We start from the raw sequence: 19,594 nt of genomic DNA on the forward strand, positions 1-19,594 counted from the left end.
GCCCTAGCATGTATATGTTAGTCAAACTTGTGAAATTAATTCAAGAAATAAATTACTGAAAGTTCTTAAAAATTACATTAACATTATTAGATTGCAAATAACACACGACTTACAAATCACCTCAATAAGATTACCAACTAAAACTTGGCTCAGCTAAGACAATATCCAATTATTTGCAGCAAGATTAAAGGGGCAATCACGTGGTAATAAATACTACTGAATGCAAGGGTGTGAGACACAACAAATATCTTAGCATCAAACGTGGAGAGCCTTCGTGTCCACGCAATCTGTTTAGTCGACGGAACGTGAAATGCTGTTGATGGAAGCAATATGTTTCGAGACTTGATTCAACTGTTGTTAAGTCTTGGGATTGGCCAGTTTGATTTTGGAATTGTTTGTCAGTGGACCGAATTTCTTTTGTCGTTTATTTAGTTTATGAAGTGCTATTTGTTTTGGTCTACGGAGTGTTTGTATTTTATGTGAAATATTACACATATTATAAAGCAGTGATTATAAAGGTAAGTATTTGTACAACTTTAATAACTATGTTTTTGTATGGAATACTAATGAATCGAATTTTGGAGAACCGTTTTATAATTTTATTTACTTAAAAACTTATATTGAAGAATGTTAACGAGTGATTATTTGAATTTTATTTATTTTTGACTATATTTCGCCCCATATTTGCACATACAAAAAGCCTTTTTATAATAACTAGCTTTTTGCATATTCTAACATCAGAAGTCTCTTCGGGACCCATTCAGTTGTGCCAGAGATAAGAACCGACAAATATGAAGTACAATATATATATATTTTTTGATAATATGTGAAAATATTATCATGCATAACAGTTTTTATTTTGGAATCAAATTGAACTGTTAATTATAATTATTGTAGTTATTTGTATAGACTCTTTAATAAAACGGCTATAGGGACTTTAGCGTGGGTATACCTACTTTTTGTCCACCTATCTGATAATCATCATATTGATTTCTTATGTTTACGCGAATGTTAGACATTGAAATTATGTTTAATTAAATTAAATTTGTTAATTTTCCGGATTCTATCGCGGTTTTTTGTATTGAAAAAAAATACAAAAAACCGCGATAGAATACGCAAAATTAGTTTAATTTCAATACCATCATATTACGACTAACGAGCACACTAACAAATAATAACCATTTAAAACACTGTTCCAAATTAATTTTATGCAGAATTCACTTCAGACTCATACCTAACGCAGTCTTTGAGCCAATTCCCTGGGTCTCGTCTGTGTAGTTAGTAGTTAGCATGTCTGTAGGCCGCAGCGTCAACAATATTGCATATTCAATATACAGGAACGAGCTCTCTGTGTCACCGTCTAAAGCCGTTTCATTCGAACTACTACGGCTTTATGTAGTAAATGGAAAATGGATAGCCGGAATTTAATAAAATTTAATATCAATGACGGAAAGAGACGGAAGAGAAAAAGATATAACATCATGTTGTCTTTTCAGAAGTAGGCAGAGACTACATTTAGATAGCTGTGTAATAGTGGCGAACGTATTGATATATGATTATCGGGAATTAATCAAAGAAATTAGTAGATCTACTTATTATACCTATAATTAAACGTTTACGGGTATCTTTCTTGTTAATGTTTATTTCAAAACAAATTAACTTAAATTTTTTAATTAAATTACCCAAAAGATATGTCATAAACTAGATGAAGTTTTTGTATACATCTATATCAACGTGATCCAAAAATATTAATAAATATAAAAATGTTATATATACAATTGAATAATCACTAAAACAATGACGACTTACAATCAAAGTAACTAAGTATTTAAGTAATTGGATTCAAAATGAAATAGGTGAAAAATGTTTTGCTTTATTTTTTGTAAGGGTAAGTCGGGGACAGATGGACATATGGGCGAGATGGGCCACAAGCGTCGCGCGTGTTCTATGTTACGGGGAGGTGTATCAGAAAGGTGTAAGTCAACGCAGATGATGCTATAGGTACAGCTTGTATCGAATAAACTTGCAATTTCTGAATTTTTTACACAAACTTCATTAGGTTGTCACGAAAAACTAACACCTAGATGACACTGAACTTTCGATCTTTACTACGCGACGTAACAGAATTTTCTTAATAAAAACATTTTTAATGAAATTCGTTTAACGAAGCATAAAATTCTGGATAACGAGTTACTTTTATATTCGATATGCAATATAAATTTGTGAAATAAATTACTTTTAATTAAATATGCTAAGTTTTTTTTGTAGGAATTTGGAAAATAGTTTAAGGTAGTTTCCCGCTTCAAAAGTCCCTAAATCGCTAAAGCGATCCGTGGCGATCTTTATACGACGTCAGCGCCATCTACCTTAAAATTAGATAAAAATTAAATTATTTCCAATGGGTGCAAAATATCAGGCGAAAAATGTGTATATTATGTTAATCCAGGACAAGTTCTATCCGCGTTCCAAATTTCGCCGAAATCTATTCAGCGACTACAGCGTTTATTTCTAAATAACATCCAAACATTTTCACAAACTTTCGCATTTATAATATTAATAATTTATTGAGTTCAAATAGACCAAGCTAATATTTCACTGTTAAATTTTAAATATTCCATGGCTATTTCAAACATTTTCTGTAAGTGAGATAGCCACAATACAAATTTTATGAGACATTCATGACACTTGAAGTGGCGGCAGGCGAGGACCCCGCTGCGCAAAACCGACGCCGTTAGGACAAGAGGACTTGAGTGGCAGAAAAAGTGAAGACGGTATTTATTAGAGTGAAACAAAATGAAATAAATAAAATGGAGTTCTGAAATTATTTCGGTAAAGTTCATTATTAATTAATCACCTGCACACCTTGTAGGATTCACGCAGTATCGTATAGCATTCGTTTGGTAAGTTAACGTTTACGTATTTCTCGATAGTTAGTTGACAATAATATACGTCAAAAACAACAAAGTACTGCCGATTCCCATACATTTGATGTCTACCGTTACCATCGTTACGTGATATACTATTCCAAGTCTACACGCGCACAATGTTCATGTTGCCGTATTTTAGTTCCGAAAACGCTCACAGGGCGCTGGTCAAATTTCCAAACAAAATTTTACTAGGAAACCATTGCGTTAACGATACAAGAACGTGTAAATTCATTACACAGTACAGAATTTAATTTTCTTCACTTTTTTATATGAAGCAGCAAAGTAATTTCATTGCACCTTATTAAGTTGAGTGTCGTGCAGATATTTATTGATTCAATTCACAAATCATTATATGACAGTCGACACAATTAGTTCAGTTTAAAACTGGATATACACAGGCTGATTCCAGAATGCCACACTTCCGTGGGCGACTAAAATGTTTTACACCTTGTATAGCGAGCGGATACAAATACAGTGCCAACTTATTTTTATAAAAAAAAAGGTATAAACTCCTTTCTCTGAAAAGAATAGTAACACGTCACAAGAGTAGAGATTGAAGATACGGTACTTCAGACCGGTCATGAAGATAGAAGACAGCTGTAAATAAACAGAGACTATGCAATATTGTCTTCGAATGCAAAGTTAGATAAAATTCCTTAAGATAAATAAAATGCAGTTGCTTCTAAATTGACTAAGCATTTTCAGTATCAAGACTGTTTTTATCACCTATTGTCATGATATATTTAAGAGAGGCCTAAATGTGTCATCTATTGGAATCAATATAGGCGTTGAGAATATATTTTTGGCAATTAATGGTGCTATAAAATGTATAAATCACATAACAAATAAGATTAAAAACTAAGTATTGAAATTAAGACGTTAATAATAAACGAAAGATTTTGTAGATGACCAATAGGGAATTGATATCATTATCTGTATTGTTAATGTATGAAATTAATCAGATGCGCAGACCAACATCAATTCAAGACCTTGCATAATTTAAATGAGTAGCATGTCCGTGAATAAACAAAAGCTAATTAATATTCCATCACACTAGAGATTCAGTCAATATCTGTATGTATTTTTAAAGACCTCGAAGTGCATAGTACTATTGTTGTAGTTTCATGTTAGTTTCGCACACATACACAACATAGCATCGTATTAATTTTAAAGAATAAGAACTTAATGATGTTACAAATGCCTAATTAATATTCCATTATATATAAACTTGATATTGCGAACATTACATTTAATCATGAAGTGTTACCTGGTACGTAATGTTCTAGTTATCTTAAGACGGATATTACTTTCAGGGTTGAGTGGTTCAGTAGTGCAGTTGTAATGCGTACGCGGCATGAGTACGACGACCGTGCTGAGGTGCTGGTTCGAATCCTGTGTCGGGCCAAAAATAATTATCACTGGGTTTTTTCATCTCAAAATATTCAGTCGCAGCTCGGAGTCAGTAAGTTGGCAGTGTGTTCCCTCATGCCTTGGAAAGCACGTGAAGCCTTGCGCCTAATGTCTCTCCGGTAATGTCGGATTGCCGTCGCACCGGAATATGAGAGTGAGGGAACAAAGAGTGCACCTGAGAATTGCGCGCACACTTGTGCACCATAATATCTCCTGCGTACTTGGTTGATCTCCGTTGGGATTAGCCGTTGTCGTGGCCAAAACTCAGCTAGAAAGGATAAATACATTCAGGAAAGTTTTAGTTTCAGTACGTTCGCTATCTTTTTAAAAAGAAGCATAAGGTTCCCAGTTCCTACTAATAAAATAACTATAAGTTTTTATTCTCTCATTTCTGGAAATATCGTGCAAAATAAAAAAAAAATTTGCCACAAGAGCCATCCAAATTTTTCCTGTAAACAAAGTGTTAAGCCTCAGTATTCAAGTTGGCCGACAAATTATCTGGATTAATGTCATTCTAAAAGTTTGCACAAACATCTCTCGAGTCCCGAGGGCGAAGTTTTAAAATTTTTCTGCAAGGTGCAATGTATCTAAGAGCTTGCGTTATTAGAAACTTGGTTCCAAGTAGAATTATTTGCGTTCTCTAAAAATTCTCGCCGTGAATATTATGGTTTTAACTGAAAAGTTTGGCGCCGTTTCTTTATTTTGAATTATTCGTTCTTATTCGTTTCGTAAATGATAGGGAACTAATTCGTGTACTTTTTTTTGTATAATTTTGATTTACAAAGACAACTGGATTTAATAAATACGGTGTTTATTATCATTAACCCTCGCTAATTTTGATATGAGACGTTTTTTTAATTCTCAGGCTTCGATGTGTTGCTTTTATTTTTATCAAACAAAACAAACAATAAATTCATGTTATACAAGCAGCATTTTTATAAAATAAAACTCTAGAAACATTTTAAATTACAATCAGTCTCGATTCCTGCAGCGCCAGTAGTTCTTATACAGCAAAACGAGAGAGTAATTTAACTATTTCCAGTAAAACTGAGTATAAAGTAAAAATATTTGAAGAAAACGTCACATGAAATTTCTTTGTGAGGACGCATGCAACAAAGTAGATACAACGTCGCTCCAATATACAAGTGAAAAATGGCTAGTGAAATTGTAGAATCTAAAAGAGAACCAGTGGGTAAGTAAATAGCTTGATGTCGAGTTGTATTTTGCTAACATGAGATATTTGGAGACAAACAGTTACTTAACAAAGTCTATGAGGGTAGTTTCGAATTTTAATCAATTGTTAGGGTAAAAGTAAATAAAGTGATGTGAAAATTATTTCAAATTTAGAACGTGCCGATTTCTTTTTTATATTTTGTAATTTCAAATGAATTAGTGGCATTGTTAAATAAGGCAATAGTGCATCTTTTAATTCGAAATCGACTTTAGCATGACTTATACAACTGTATAACTAATAATATTAACCATTTATGAAAGTGAATGTTAAAGCATAAGTTCTACAAAATGGCCCGGCGAGATTAATTGCAAAATTTATTAAATTGTCAATGCATTTAATGATTTTGAAAAAGCCGGGACAGAGTTATTGAACCGACCTTTAATTACGCAAGTAACATTGTTGCTACGAAGCCAGTCAGGTGCGTAGTGTTTCTCGACAACGCTCTAGGATTTTCTCTTTACTTTGCCCCGCCTAGACATCATAAATGACACATAGAATTTGTATACAGTGGTTCAGTAACGAAGCATCAGCAAACCGTAGCTTTATGCCTGGCTTGAAAATAGTCAAATTGCAATGTACTAGCATTTCTGTGCTATATTATTTCTCTCTAGTATCGATTTTACACTCACCTAGGCTCAATATTGTGTTTGAAAACCACAAGATTCCATTGCTCTCAATCTGTGAAGTCAATTTTTATTGTCATAATTATTTTTTAAAGTAATTATAATAAATTTCTTAATCTTGAAATGGTCCCTTTTTAGTCAATCTATTATTCCGCTATTTTAAAGTTTTTATAAAGAAAGAATGCTAACGAAGCCCTATGGTCTATGACGAAGGATAAATAGGGTGCCTTTTTTCTATATTACGTTGTAAGGGTCAATTTTTATAGAATATATTTTGTTATTATGGTGAATGTCTTAACGAATAATAAAGACTTATATAAGAAACCTTCGGTGCATAGTAATGCAAGCCCAACTTAACTGATACATAATTTTTTTGGGCAATATTTAATATAATATGTACTAATCTATAAAGTTCAAGAGTTTGTTTGTTTGTTTGAACTCGTTAATCTCAGGTACTGTTAAACCGATTTTGATGTTTTTGCACTACAATTTTAATAGCTACATTACCCTTTAATGCTTTAAGTTTTTTTATCTCAGGAAAATGTTTATCCCTAAAAACTTTTTTACGCGGACGGAGACGCAGGCAAAAGCAAGTACTTGATAAAATTCTATGAATTTCACAATCGTCCATAAAGGGCCAGTGTTACGCGCGAATCAACGTTAATATGAAAAGTTAAACGACTGTTGTTTTAGTATTGTCAAAAAGTAAATTTGTCGAGCCCTTGTTTGGCACTTGTTTCTTATGTTTGAGCATTTTCCCGCCTTAGGGGGGAATTATCACGCGAAACTTCGCAAAATGACAATAATTTACTTCCATTATTTTTTACGGAACGACCCAACATGACATTTTAAAGACCACGAAAATTTATTTTCAGACAACACATAAATTAAATAAAAGTTTATTTTGTGCGTCCTTGTTTTACAAGCGTTTCGTTATATAATCGATACGAAATACAGGTCTTAGGTAGTGGCAAGAATGATTAAAAGTACAGCGATCTGTTAAGAGAATAGATGTTGTTTTTTTCATGTAATATATTATATGAAATAAAAAAAAAAAACCTGGACATGTGTGATTTGGATTCGGGCAGCGAGGGTACCGAGCAAAGTAGTTTTTTTTGTTATTAAAGTACTAGTTTACGGCTTTTTTCCTCCACATGTGCTGTAAGATATTGCTTGGCGTAATTTTGAGTTCAGGGACATTTTAAATTTCCTAGTAGACAGAGGCCGCAAAGCGGCATCTCGCAGAAACAGTCATCTTTCTTAGTGCAACCAGATGCCCTTGGCCTTTTCCTATTTGTCGAAGAAGGCCTCCGCGGTCTTTGGTTGGTTTGCCGGTGTAGGGTGTACATGGTGTTAGGTACTTGGTCCAATTTTGAATCGCATGATGCTATACTCCCGAGTGTCGACAACATAACTGTTCCACTCACAAAGTGTCGGTAGCGATAATGGAATTTTTTCCCCGAAAAAAATAAATAAAAAGGACATTGCTTCTTGCCAAATTTCATGATTCTAGATCCATGGGAAGTATCATATAGGTTTTGATTCCCTTATAAAATCGCAAAATATGCAACTTAAACGGTCAAAACGGTTAATTGAAAATTTAGAAACTTTATATTACGAAAATTGTCGGTGATTGAAATTTATGCCCAATGCAATAGGAACACCCCTATATTCTCAGATGTGACTGCTATAAGCATCTCTGTTTACGCTTTGGAACATCCGGTTTTACACAACTAATTTAGAAGGCACTCAATTTACGACCATTTATTTTGGAGCATAGATTATAGTGCGACTTTTGTATTTGGTCAGCTTAGACATTTGTGTAACGAGTAACATCTGCTCAATGTGATTTTTACGTTACTTATTAATAAAACAAACTTAACATTAAAATGAACTCAACTTTTTAACAAGAAATAATTAAAAAAAGAAAAACAAATCAGGTACATGGCAACATGAACATAGCATTAATTGATTTAAAGCAGGTTGCGATCTAATTTTCTGCTTAAATCGATACCGGGGCTCGACAACGTAAAATTGTATTATTTTGCGCTGCAAATTGGATTCTGTAGTCACAAACGACGTGACCGGAACGCGACGTTAACACCAGAAATATCAATAGGTACATTTATGGTATCCTGGTATTAAAATGTAATGGTAGTGTCAATTTTAACGGTCAATAAGGTTTCCGTATGTCTAAATAACATACACAATTATCACCTTTATCGTGAATTTTTAATATAATACGTTATTGATTAAGTGATATAATGTTTACAACCCAATATATACAACATTATATTTAGTATATTATAAAACCGAAATTAGTTTGTCGAGAATCAGTAGTACAATGCATTGCACCAATTTATAACATTATTTTGTATTCCAAAAATATTATAAAATTTCGTCAATACAAAAGGTAACCAGGGTTATCTTTTGTATTAATAAAAATTTTGCGCATGTCGGTCGCTCCCTGATATTTACTACTACAGTCGACCATTACAAGCACACCGTTCCCCACCCCGCGGCCCCGCACACGTCTCGCTCGTTCCATGCTGTGGCGCGGGCGGTGTGCTTGACCTATCAATTCCAAGTGCGTTCTCATTGTTATTATTATTTTTGTATTTTTATGTGATCTTTTACACTAATACTAATTTGGGTGTTTTGGCTTTATGATATATAAAAAATAATCTTGTATACAAACGAGTAATACGGCGGTGTATTAATAAAGGTTATCGCTATCCAGTGAAGTATAAAGTATATTCGATATACACATCACTCTATGGCAAATAAGTTAATGCTTGTTAATAATAATAAACGTATATTAGCTCTTAGTAATGCCTTCGAAGCATTATTCAGGGTGCTATAGAATATGAACCTCATAACAAAGACATGACATAATATTCACATCATGATTGCACATACATCTCGCCTTTATCTCCAAAAAGGTTAGCAGAGATGCTAACCTATAATTTTTTGCCATGTGTAATCGACCCATAATATGATAAAGGACGAGTTTTTTGTCATGTCAGTTACAAATTCCACACACCAATCTAGTACTAAGCAAAAACCAAATAATAACTTTACTCGATCAAACCTGCAACCTCAGAGCGGTGAGTGATAAAATAAAAAAAATACTTTCAAACAAATCGGAGTTCATAATCACAGTCGAATCAAGGACATTTAATTATAATAAAACAGTATAATCACCGGCCAGATAAGATTATCTAATAAGAAAGTTTGTTTGTTTTTCTAACAAATTTCGGTCATTAATCTGCCACCATGAAGCCGGTTCCTTGGATTTATTGCAAAGATAACTCAGTAACTTTGCTAATTCCCAACTGTTAATAAATTTTCAGTTTTCATTAAACCTTATAATTACAATGGCTAATTTTGTTTTATTTACGAGTTGTTACCGAACTTGATTTTAATGTTTATTGATGTGATTTATTTCGTATTAAGTGTATATAGGAATTTAAAATGATAAGGCTCATAACTCAGTTATTTAGGCATGGAGAGTAGAAGACAGAGATAAAACTATGCGCATTTTATGATTCCAACCCATACCGTGTATTTATATGTTTGGAATACGCTTATATTCAACAGTGGATATTCTAAAGATGGTGGTGTAGACCTATAATAGGTTTTTAAAGAAATTAATCCATATGTTTTGCATATTATAGCCCGTAACTCAGGCGCCGTAAAACTACTGAATGAATGCGCAAGGCTGTTTGCTCGGGGAAGGGCCCTAATATTATCGAGTTGGGAGCTCATCTCCCCTCCAATGTATAATTAAAGTTTGTTGTTCGCTTACGATTACAATACATATATTGTTACAATAAAAATATTGTGAGGGTATTTGTGAAACTCTTTTGCTATACAGTTGCATATCACCGACGCATTTGGACAGTCGTAGCGATAGGTTGAATGGTAAATTATTGGCGAAAGTATTCCTGTAGCCAGTAATAGTTATTTTTATTTTTTTAATCAACTTGCTTCGGTTTCTAACAATATATAATATACTATATATTTATTTATTTATTTACACTTCATATACATACATGTATATCGGCGGACTTAATGCCAAAGGCATTCTCTCCCGGTCAACCTAAGGGTGGTGCGGAGATAAATAAGGTAGGTGCATCATGGATATTAATTAATAATACATATATATAAAAGAACTATATACTCATACATATTTATATATGTATGAGTTGCTAGAGATTTAAATATGTGACCCCTATGGGGTTAGGATCGTCATCTATCATACAAGGGGACGGAAATAAAGTCAGTTAAACTTGTATGTTTGGTTAACCCTTCAAGATACCCGGGAGCTGTTTCGTATTCGCCGAAGTAGGCCTCCGCTGTATTTTGTTGGTATGCCAGTGTAAGGTGTTAGGGACACGCCCAATGCTCGCTCAGATGATGCTATAATCACGAGTGTCAATACTGGACCGTAAGACCGTCGAAACCAATATAACTGTTCCACTCTTTCACTCTACACCTTCCCCCTCTGCAGTAGTAGCGACAGTGCGTTTTTTCACCACGATAAAAATAAGAACTAAAAGGATTATTTGGTAATAAGGATATATATAATTTAGTATCTTATTGCAATTTCAGCTTACCTATCAAAGTTTCAAAGCAGTATTTTCTCAGTCCTATTTATATACGAAATAACATTGAAGTTAGAATAACCACTGATTAAATTAATGATTGGTTAAATATGTATTAAACAATAACATAATGAAACACTTCTATCCAAATTGGTTCATTTGACGATCCGCGATATTCCACTAATGTTAATAACTTCATAGAATGCCAAATAGGCACAATCCATATAATGCTCCATTATTTGAAACAACGTCCATTAATTATGCTTTAAATTTGCTAATAAATCTGATAGGTGTATTTGATTCGTGAAATGAATGCGAATATTGATTTTAAGTTTATAGATGTGACTTGTAGTCATACCCCCTTATTTATAAATGTTTTTTATCTAAGGACGGAGCATTGCTGTGATAACAAGTCTGTTTTTCAGTGCTGACGGTATGGCAGCCTTCGCAGTGCGTAGACATAAGGCCGTCGTTATTGGCTAATATTGAGATACAACTTGAATCTAGTTGGCTGTCAGATAAACAAAGCTGAACAAACAGAAAGCTGTCAGATAAACAAAGCTGAGAAACAGACTAGTTATCACAGCTATACTCCGTCCTTAGAAAAATAACGTCTATGAATAAGGGAGTTAGACGATAAAAGGCAATATTTAATATCTCATTTTTGTATATAACTGGATGCTGAGGCTAGTCATTCGCTCACTCAATTACTAAGACTATCTATAAAACAGTAGTGCGATACACAAAGATCTGAGGCAGCGGAACTACCCTTGCTTCCCGAGTCATTTTCTGGCAATATCTATAGATACATTGGCTACATTATCGTTTAAATCAGAATATTCTACTACCATATTGCCTATATAATAATAATATCGGCCCTGTATTATATACTGTCCCACTGCTGGGCACGGGCCTCCTCTACTACCGAGAGGGATTAGGCCTTAGTCCACCACGCTGGCCTAGTGCAGATTGGTAGACTTCACACACCCTCGAAAATTCCTATAGAGAATTTCTCGGGTATGCAGGTTTCCTCACGATGTTTTCCTTCACCATTAAAGCAAGCGATAATTCACAAAGAATACACACATGATTTTAGAAAAGTCAGAGGTGTGTGCCCTTGGGATTTGAACCTGCGGACATTCGTCTCGGCAGTCCGTTCCACAACCAACTAGGCTATCGCCGCTTTTCTTTATATATTGCCTGCCTGTAATAAAATTCAAAGCAAATTGCGATAGTCGCTCGCTAAAAACACGTGTATATGAGATTCACTGCCAATTCTGCCATTTATCTACATTATATAATTTGTTTCTTAGAATAATAATGTTAAACTAAGTTAAGTTATTCTGCTTTTATTTACACAAATGATCACATAAACGTGCACTCAACCACGAAGAGTTAATATAAACCAATAAAATCAGTTTTTGAACATATTCCCTGGCTCTGTAAGCTGGTCACGTAAAGGCAAGGACGTAACGTGGGCCGCTTTCTTAAAAGAAACATAAGCTATTTTTCATCTCGGTAGTAAGTCATGAAACTACATATAAAACCGGGCTAGATACTCCCGTACAAATGTACTTGGTAAAGTTTGATGAGATTCTTGTACTGAGTTTTGTTGAATGAAGATAAATATGAAGCATGTCTTTCATGTAGGCTGGACTGTAAGTGGTTTTCTTTTATAAATAGACTAGTTGACCCGACAGACGTTGTCCCGTCTTAACTATGAATTTGCAGCGCGCAATCTGTTAATCGCTGACAGTTATTTCAAACAATTGCGTACATGACATTAAATAACAGCAAGACGAAATACTTTGGATACCTGGTATATATAAACGATGACATTTCTTTAAAATTAACGACCCGTCTTCCTTTGCTTATCTTGTGATAATAAAAAATATACACTTTTACTAATACCACCATCACATTTATCAGAAACTAACAAATCAACTTGTTAAAACGATTTATTTTTAGGTTACTCAATTTTCAAGTACTAATGTGTTCGCTGTTTGCTGTACGTATTATCGTGTTATTGACTATTGGTAAATAATCAAAATCTGTTCAAATGTTTGCATATTCGCCAATGGCAATGATGTAATTCCCGCGATTTAATGTCAAGGAAACTTTGTACCCATAAAAATAATATTTTATAATAAGCATTTTGACAGTATTCTAAAAAGAGAAAGAAAATAAAATACATTACCTATCTTAAGTTGACATTATTTTTTATTGATTTTAATTTTAAATTTTAATTCCCGATCGCCTGATGGTAAACGATATGACCGCCCGTAAACAGTAGAAACGCCATCCAGCAGCTTGAATTACAACGTATTGTTTGGTATTCCACTGCGTTCGCCATCCTGAAACATGAGATGTTAAGTCTCATTATGTCCAGTAGTTACACGGCTACAATGTCCTTCAAACCGCAAAACACAACAGTGTCTACACACTGCTGCTTGGCGGCAGAAATAGACGTTGCGGTGGTACCTACTTAATTAATACTACTAGGCGCTAATAACTAATGAGGAATCCGAAACCAAATCAAGATTAGAATATCCCTAATGGAAACAAGTGTAAACGGTGTCGTAATAAATCGAAAGCCCCAATAACAAAGTTAGTATGCGCAAACTCCTTCCGAAATTGAACTTTAAAAGCGTCCCACTATGATCGGAGTGATTAAAATAAGTTACTAACAAAGCAATTAAGAAAACGACCGTAGGAAACTCAAGTTGAGCAAGGATCTAATTACAAAGATGCTCGCCAAGACGTTCACAGTTCTACTAAAATTATTACTGCAATTTTTCACTCGCAAAGTTTCGAGAGTACAACTTTGAGAGGAACATGAAACCGGGGAACTTTATTGAAGAAGATTTATATCCAAATAAACAGAATTATAAACAGGAGAACCACATCGTAGTAACTTTTCATTATTTTAAGCGTAACCGTTCGTTCCTTGCAAACGCATTAACTTTTTTACGTTAATTTTATCGTAGACTTGCTGTAAAGTTGCACCGGGTGTAATTCCCTTTTATTTTCTCTTCTAGGGTGCAATTCTTCCACAAATAAGGGAACAAACAGCGCTTTCCTCAGACTGTATTGAGTGTGTACCTACATTTAAATGGAAAATTTGTTTCGTTTATGTAAAAACAAAACTATGTACCTTATTTCATTAATAGTCTAGCATAAATGCTAAGACTTTAAATTTTGGCGTAGGTCTTTAATAATAATTTTCATTCTTATATTCGTCGATAAAAGATCTTAAGCTATGACAAAGTTGATAACTAATTTGAAATAAAAAATAAAGTCAGCCAATTTTTTTTATGATAACTTAGAATGAGCGTCACTATGCAAATTTTTGATTTATTATAATTCAGTGAGGTTATATACTGGAAAAATTTATTCACTAAAGAAACCAACAAAACGTGTTTCATTATTTATAAACAAAATCTATAGAATAATACGTAAAAAAAAAATAATGTACGGCATTTAAACAATTTTTGAAAATTGGAAAAGTAACAGTTCATATAGAGAAGTGCAGATAAAGATTAATTTTTTAATGTGTGTTAAAAATATATTAAATTCGACGATGAACTCAACCACTGGGCAAACAACAATTCCCATTTAAACTCTATAAAGTAAATAAAACTAAGTAATTTGATGTAACAAAGTTGAAAATTCATAATCAACTAACCACAAAACTTTTCCATAAATTAACTCTTTATCGAATCATTTATCTAGTCATTTGTAACAATCTGGTAAACACAAACAAAATACATTTTTATTATTTCCCAACACATCCATTGTTTACCATAATGTCAGCCAATATCGTGCATTTATAAAATGTTTTATTAAGTGATGAAAATATTATTCAAATTTACAGAGCACTCGAGTTCCGCACATCAAACGTTCAATATTGTGAAATTAAATTAGGCACTATGCCATGTGCGGGTTTCAGCTAATTATTAATAAAGCGTTAATTAATCTGGGTATTTGAAACATGAAAATAGGATTATGTTGGAAATTAAGTAGGGAAATGATGAAATATAAGATGCTTGGTATCTCAAGAGGTTCCTCCGAGTTTGTTTTGTTTATACTTAACTGGCTTTTGACCGCGGCTTCGCCTGCGAGACAAATTTTATAATAAAAGTTCCGCTATGCATTTTCCTGGGATGGAAAAACTTCATGTCCTTCCCAGGGTTTCAAACTTTCTCCATACCAAATTTCATCGAAATCTGTCGGATATTTTTTTAGTTTATCACACAGAAGCAGTGGAGGAGTTTTTTTATAATATATTTTTCGAACTTTTTAAGAGGAATAATTCCGTCATATATGATTGTTGCGTAACTTTAACCATTTACGTTATTGGTCATAGCCTCATGTAATATATAGCCTATAGCCTCCCTCGATGAATGGGCTATTCAACGCTAAAAGAATTTTTTAATTCGAACCTATAAATCCTGAGATTAGCGCGATCAAGCAAACAAATTCTTCAGCTTTTTTGTATTAGTATAGATTTAGATATACAACATTATTCTTAGTATATTAGGTAGTCGAGAATCAGTAGCACAATCCATTGCACAATTTTTTTACATATTTTATCTCAAAAACATATTAAAATTTCGTCAAGCTTTGTATTAATAAAAATTCGGTGCATGTTTAACAAGCATATCCTTCCCCGCCCGCGGCCCCGCACACGTCCCGGTCGTTCCTTGAGGCGGCGCGCGCGGTGTGCTTTATCTATCAATTCCGCGTGAGTTTTTATTGTAATTATTATTTTGTATTTGTATAAGATCTTTTACACCAAAATCTAATTTGGGTATTTCGGCATTTTCGTATACAAAAATTAATCTTGTATATAAAATAGAATTCGTTGTTGTGTGTCCATATGTAAAAACTACATGAAAAGCCGTTCAGTAGTTTTGAAGATTTTCCATCACCAAGAGGAAAACACATAGACAAGAATTTTAAAAAGCTCTTATTTATATTTAATTACTACTCTTAATGACCTCCTTTCTTTCACATTTGCATTTCACGTTGCATTCTTAAACAATAAGCACCTAATTAAAACTGCACGATTTCTTCATCAGCTTGATAGAGTCAACAAATGTTATACAATAATGGTATTGTTACGTCACCACTCAGAGCATTACAATAGACAACAATGCAAAATTGTTGGGGAATTTCTGATTAGATAGCTGTGCTGGTTTCACAGTAAGTAGTTCAGGTCACAGACAATCTAAATTCCGCATCAATGATATTGCGAAGTCTGTTATTACTTACCTAACTTACAAAGTTATAAATATTGGTTTATTTATCTTAACGTGGGGTGGCATCTATGCGACGGATCACATCCCATTAGTCGTTCAAGAAAATAAATAACAGGAGCCTTATTCTCTATCCCGCACGTTATTTTAACAGTGCGTAACAAGCACGTAACACAACGCATCATGTTTGGGACTATAGAAATTTAGCTTACAGAATACCATTCCACGCACATTTCCCGAAGATAACATGACACGGCCGCGTTACGCGTTTACACTACCATACAGAATAAGGGCCCTGACAAGCGCAGCGTCGGACGTCCACCCATGAGGTGGACAGATGACCTCATAAAGGTCGCACGAGGTCGAGGATGCGGGCCGCTTCCAATTCTTTGATCTGGAAATCTTTGGGGAGGCCCATGTTCAGTAAACATCCTGCGGCTTATGATGATGGTGATGAAAAATAAATAAGCAAACTTTGTGATACTGAAATCAAACTACTTAGCAGATTTTCAGTATAAATTTGTTGTTTGCTTCCAGCGTTTCCAACACTGCGTCCTTCATGGTCACACGAACTTATTACAACAACTTAAATTAGTTTTCTTTCAATGTCGAATACTGGAGTAAACAAAAGAGATCATTATAAAAACACTTTTAATTGCAAAACAAGCGCATCATATAGTTTATTGTTATAATCACCATTATCTATTTTTTAGCAGATATACAACAATCAGAGGGAGCTGGTCCAATTCACTTCTAAATATTGACTATAGAAGATTTCTTACATTTCCTAATCGACAGCATTTTAAAGGCATCTTACAATTTATAATAAATATCTATGAATACGTGAGGAAAATTTAGTACCACTTTTTAAACACAATGCTTGCACGAAGGAGTGTGAGATTTGAAATAATTAAAGTTCATATCGAAGAGTACAGAAAAATAAAATGTATGTATAATGTGTTTTACAAATATATAAAATACGACGGTCGAATTTCGACCACGAAAATGTAATTGTACTAATCTTTTCAGTATTCTTTTTTATGCATAATCTGTATTATTTTTACTCATAAAGTTACTTTGAGCTATTGGTGGGCGATCAAGTGATATAATATAATATAATGTCGGGTATCTACTATATTAAAATTCTTGCTGGTAGGCCTAAATTACCTAGTAGAAGTAAAGAGTAACAATATCAGACGTTTATTTATTTATTTTATTTATTATTTGATTAGAACGATTATAAAACCATTTACACTAATCAATACAGTTATTTGCCTTAAAAAAATAAAAAATTATCAATTATTACATACATGCAAACAATGTAATATAATAACAATACAAAACAATACTAACTACAAAATACAGTAATTTTCACAATAAGCTAAAATGTAAGATCTAATAATATTCAAATTATCAGCAAAAAGATCAAGGCATAAGCACACGAGGGACCGGAGATACCGCACGGGAAACAGTACGGCATGATGTTTTAACAAACATATTGTGTCTCCTACACCGAATGTAGTTATTTAAGGCATATAACCGAACCAACCCACTGTGAAGCTCAGGAAATCAATTGCTCCGCGAATTACTCCATAAAATACTTTTTAATATTACCTTACGTCTACAAAGATTTGAAATAAACATATAAATCTAGCGTTGAACTGGAATTGATCTAAATAAAACATGAACGTTATTAATAACGCTAAAAATCTGCAAGCAATTATTTGACGAAGCATCAAATTGGTATTGGATCGTCAAAAAACAAACAAACAGTATGAAAGGTTAGATCAATATAATATTTAATTACAAAACATCCCGCGGGACGTGAACTTTTATTTTACTTCGGTTAGCTGCAAAACTTTGTAACAATTTCACAATATATGGTTTCTCAAAATTTCATTGGAGCACGGTCAATATTTTGATGCCTGGAGCGTAATTAATCAACAGAGATTTTAATTAATTATATACGGTTTTTCACGTACGCTATTTTGATAGACATAGGCAATATTTTATAGTCAAAAACACCGACGAAATTTTCACATAAAAACATCATAATAAATTATCATTTTTTCTTTTTTCACTACATTAATAGTCTAAGTCGTAGGAAATATGGAATGGACTAGCTTTATACAATACCTATTCTTGTCAACGTTACTGTATATAGTTCTCCAAGTACTCGGTTTTTTTAATTGTTTTGAATGACGAGAAAAGTTTGCCGTTCGCCTGATGGTTACCAATACCACCGCCCATGGCTTGAAATGAAAATTTTTGTATGGTATTCCATTGCGCACCATTTTAAGACATGAGATGTTAAGTCTAGTTATGTCCAGTAGCTACAATGGCTACAATTTTACTCAAAGCGGAACATAACAGTGACTGCTCACTACTGCTTGGAGGAAGAAATAGACATTGCGGTGGTACCTACCTAGGTGGATTCTCACATATCAGACTACTACTACAGTAGTATCGTATTATACGGACACGGGTCTATAAATCGTCGTTTGAAAGGATATCTAAGCGACAATCAGTAAATATTTGAGTAGAGTGCTTTAAAGTTTTGATTTTAATATGAAAGTTCATAACAATTCAACTTTTTATTATATTATAAAGATATAGTCTAATGTTTTTAAATTGTCCTACCAAACCTACAAAACCTAAATCAAATGACGCAGAAAAAAATAGCGATAATGCATTTTCGGTATATTTGTCGATTAGATATTTTACGCCTTTCAAGCGTCGAAATTGACATTACGAAGTCTGCTTTACCTTACGTTACACTGTTATTCGCTTACTCATCAGTGTCCAACGTAATGAGTTGGTTAAACAGCGCGAGTTACCTAGTTGACAGATAACGAGCTATCACCAACTCATATGTCAGACTGATTCTCTTGCACAGTCACTAATCGTATAGTAGAGCGCTGCGTTGCCCTCTGCGGGTTATTTGATGAATTGTCATCGTTATGCTATCAAAATCGAGCATGATGAACTTAAAGAGACTGCTTCGGTAGCGTAGTTGTGATGCACTTACACTGTCTACCCCTTCATAGATAAAGGTGTGATGTGTTTTTTGTTCTTGATCTAAAAAAACATTTAAGTGACGTGCGACCATTCCAATGTGTAAGTTAAATAAAGATATTATCTTAGCCGCTTTAAGCGGCGCGTGAAAAGAAAAAAAAATTATAACTTTCGTAAGCAGTAACTCGTATAATTCGATTATTCGAGCGAGTAACTGTTGACACTGACGTAGCCAGCTCGCATTATATCTTGCACTATCTCACCAAGTCTTGTATGTCATCACTTAGTTAATATCTTACTTACATACATACATACATAACATCACGCATTTATCCCCGAAGGGGTATGCAGAGGCGCAACTAGGGCACCCACTTTTCGCCAAGTATGTTCCGTCCCATGATGTGATAGGGGGCGAGCCTATCGCCATATCGGGCACAAATTCCAGACTCCGGGCTGATACTGAGTAGAAAAACCCAAATATCACTTTGCCCGACCCGGGATTCGAACCCAGGACCTCAGA

The sequence above is a fragment of the Manduca sexta genome, chromosome 21 (assembly GCF_014839805.1).
Source record: "Manduca sexta isolate Smith_Timp_Sample1 chromosome 21, JHU_Msex_v1.0, whole genome shotgun sequence".
NCBI lineage: Eukaryota > Metazoa > Arthropoda > Insecta > Lepidoptera > Sphingidae > Manduca > Manduca sexta.